General features: G+C 36.9%; 1 non-coding gene across 1 annotated transcript; it reads right to left on the bottom strand.

Moving 5' to 3' along the window:
• Positions 1-361: 361 nt before the first annotated feature.
• Positions 362-1,200, bottom strand: LOC131036474 (uncharacterized). Its single transcript, XR_009372463.1, has 3 exons — positions 1,096-1,200; positions 552-920; positions 362-478 (listed from the first exon to the last, which is right to left on the bottom strand). It is a non-coding gene; the product is annotated as an uncharacterized LOC131036474 (transcript).
• Positions 1,201-3,865: the final 2,665 nt, after the last annotated feature.

Below are 3,865 nucleotides of genomic sequence, written 5' to 3'. Positions count from 1 at the left end.
AGCAATCTTCCAGAAGAATTCATTTGTCAATCTCTTGCATGCTAAATGGGCATCCACAATGTTTTCAAATAGTGCACTATACTGGTTTGCTATAATTCTTCCAAACATCTTCACTTCCACTCTTTTCATCTCTGAAATAGGATGTGCATGAATTCCTCCCACAATCCTCATGTTCACTACTGCAATGACCCCTCTCTTTCCACAATGCTCTCCAACCCTTTAATATTTGGATTGAACCAGGGTATATTGAATAATTCCCATTTCTCTTTTCTAATAGGACCCTTAAACCATTGCAAAATAAAGTTAATTATACCATATATTTATGTAAAATATATAAATAATTTATATGAGAATACCCAAATAAAAATTCTGTCATGTCTGTATCAAACTGGTGTAGATACGCAGGAGCTACACCCTCCTCAGAGTCACTTGAAACGTAAACACGAGGAGATCTTCTCTGTTGAACAGTCTCTGGCACCTGCATTTATATCTTATCATGAGACAACAATACCAAATTCATATATGGAGAAGTTATATTGTTCATTGCTCACCTGTGAAAGCCAATGGAGACTCATAGAAGAATGACAAAATTGGAGACTTTTCCGTGCGAAGAGACGTCTGAAGTGCGATCCACACGCAGCGGCTGGAAAGTAAGATCTAGTACAAGGCAACATTCAAAACAGTGAATTGAAATCATTAGAGGGAAGATCGGTAAAATAAACCTCAAATTCTGGCATCTCCTGTTCTTTAAGTAAGCGTTGTACGGCACTGACAATGGTATCTGCCACCAGAAGAGTATTTTGGCCAGTTCCACAACCGAAATCCGCAATCCTAAAAATGCCTCGTACATCAAACTTCAATTTCATATTCTCGTAAATGCCATTCTCCAGAATTGGCCTAACAGCTTGGATAATCCTTAACTGCTCCAGAAAATTTCATAAATCTCGGTTTAGAGTTTTTATTTTCCATAATTCAAAATTGACACTAAGTTCAATAACATTTAATCGTCAAAAGGGTGAAGAGTTGATAAATGGATTGAAGCTACAGATAAACGCAGAGGAATTTAAAAGGGCAATGAAAATGCGTATTGTGTACCTGAGGTGAAGAATTGTTGGCATAACTGGAATCTCCATTTCCACCCTTCATGCCAAGCGCAAATTCCAGGGGCGCTTTAGATTGAGTTTCAGATTGAGATTTAAATGCCTCCATTAAGACGCTTACTTGATTTCCGAGCTTTTGAGAAAGATCACACACATGAAGGGTTATATAGGGCTCATGAACTCATAACAAAAAGTCATTTTCCTGCCAAACTTCTAGTCATTTTCCTGCAAAACTTCTCCTGTATTGGAGACTTTTCCGTGCGAAGAGACGTCTGAAGCGCGATCCACACAGCGGCTGGAAAGTAAGATCTAGTACAAGGCAACATTCGAAACAGTGAATTGAAATCATTAGAGGGAGGATCGGTAAAATAAACCTCAAATTCTGGCATCTCCTGTTCTGTAACTATTAGGAAAGTATGTCATTATGTTTATTTTTCTAATTATCCCCCAAAATTGTATGTCATTATTGATAATATAATTCAAAGTATTAGGAATAAAAGTATTAGAAACTAAATAAATTATTTGTGAATAAAAATGATAATACATTGTTTTACAATTCACGAACTAATACATTCCCTAAATTAGCCGATTGGCTAACACTCTTACATAAGTAAAATTTAATTGTCCTTTGCATAATAAAGTGAATACATTAAGATTTCTAGTCTCAATTTATTAATTAGTGATATTGTGTACCCCATTTCTTTTCAAAAAGACAACGAGCACATCTACTTTTCTAGATAGATACTCTTCAAACTAAATAGAAGCCCTTTCAAGAATCTTCAAGAAGAATTTTGGAGCAGGGCACCTACCACTCCATTCAGAATTTTGGTTTGTTTTAAGTCTTCTATGTTGTCTTTCATGTTGTAATAAGTGGACCAACCATTTGGGACTTAATGTAGTTATGGTTAAGTTGTCCAAGCTTTTGTTGTGTTCAAGATGTTGATATCCTAGCAAGTTGTAATGTTGATGATGTTCATAGGTGCACTACTCTAGAACAGGGTCATTATGTAATAGGGTGCAATGTATTATTTTTTAGGTCTCCTAGAGTGCATAAGGGCCTTTGGAGCATTGTAGTACACTTGAGTGCAAAGTTGCATCCTCATGATGAAAAAGATGTAAAGTTGCTAAGCAACATTGGCAACATTGCAAAAATTTATTTTTTTGTTGATTGGTGGTGAAGAAGTTGGTTCTAACCAACTGAATCATGTGATTTAAAGCCTAAGACAATGCAATTATATGGGTTGAAGGATCTTGGAATATAAAACAAGTTTTGATAGTAAGGAAAATCTTGTTTGACACCTTTTTTGACTATTTTCTTTGTTTTTGTGGTGTTGTACGGTCTAGTAAAGACTTGTAAGAAGAATCTAATTACACATCATGAAAGCTTGGTGAGTCTACTTTCCAAAAAGGTAGATTAGAAATTTTAATTGTGTCTGGTTGCAAAGATTCAATCCATTCTCTATGACTATGTGTAAAACCCTTGAAAGCTAGGGTTTAAGAAAGAAATGGCTCTAGCTTGAGCATCCACTGATGGTACCAATTGAAATCATGTGGAATGATAGGTTATGATCTTTAAATATGTTTAGATTAGTTTTTGTGTCTTTGCAGATGTTTGTGGTGATTGTATAATGAAACCATAGGCTCACGGCTAGGAGTTGGTGAGACTAGGACAACAGGAGATGTGTGTTTTCAGAGCACACCTGGATTGGTAGGGCCAAATTTGACAAATTGTTGGAAACCCCTTTGAATTCCCTTAAATAATACCTGATTGGTTTTTTCAGATGTTTTGACTGGTGAAGCCTTCTAAGGCCAAGTTTGTAAGTCACCCGGCTAGGCCTAAAACCCTTGAAAATAGGACAGTTTTAAATACCCCATGTGTACGGAGAACCCATTTGCCATTTTGCAATATTTTTTGTAACTCGGAAAAGGGTAATCAAATATGTAATTTATTTTTGGTCTTGTGTGGTAATATTTGAAACTAAGCCTTGAAAAACCGTAATAGGAGGGATAATAGAATTAGGCCTGTTTGGAGTCGGTATAGTCAAAGAAACCTTGGAAAGGCTTCGAGATGGGTTTAAAGGTGATTAAACCCCTAAAATTCATCAAAGACACCGTGTAACTTCATTTTACACTCTTGGAACTAGTTTGAGATCAAAGATCCTTTGCAGACGTTTGTTGGAGCACTTGGAAGTGGAGTTAGGGATTGAGGTGGAATCCTCAATTGGAAGTGTTGTTGGCAAAAACTTGTGGATATACCTTGGAGGAAAGAAAAAATGGATTAAGCCTTGAAGGTCTAACTAGAAGAACCCTTACCAAGTACCATTGGATGGGCTTGAGGAGTTAGAGGGTTGGTGAGAGCAACAAAGATAGCTAGGTGATTGGGATCTACTCCAAGTATCTTTGCATCAGAGTAGTATCAGAGCCACCCTTTTAAAAAATTGGTGTATGTCAAACTATGAGGAATCAGAAGAAAGTTCAATGCCTCCAAAGGAAATGACTCCAGAAGCCATCTGACAGATGGTGGTAGAGATGTTAGAAGGATTGAAGGATCAGGAAGGAACTAAAGGGACCCGAGATGCTAAGAAGGAGAAGGGGAAGGTTAAGACAGAATGGGGAGATGACACAAATGAAGAAGTGGAAGATGAGGAGGACACGACAATAGTAACAATGCCTCAAGAGCAAAAACTATTCTTGGATGTAGTCAAATCCATCTGAAAAGATAATTTGGAAGGATTACCCACCTATGGAGGAAATATCAATGGATA

The sequence above is a fragment of the Cryptomeria japonica genome, chromosome 5 (assembly GCF_030272615.1).
Source record: "Cryptomeria japonica chromosome 5, Sugi_1.0, whole genome shotgun sequence".
NCBI lineage: Eukaryota > Viridiplantae > Streptophyta > Pinopsida > Cupressales > Cupressaceae > Cryptomeria > Cryptomeria japonica.
Note: the sequence above shows the minus strand (reverse complement) of the source record. Positions and strands in the feature narration are given on the sequence as shown.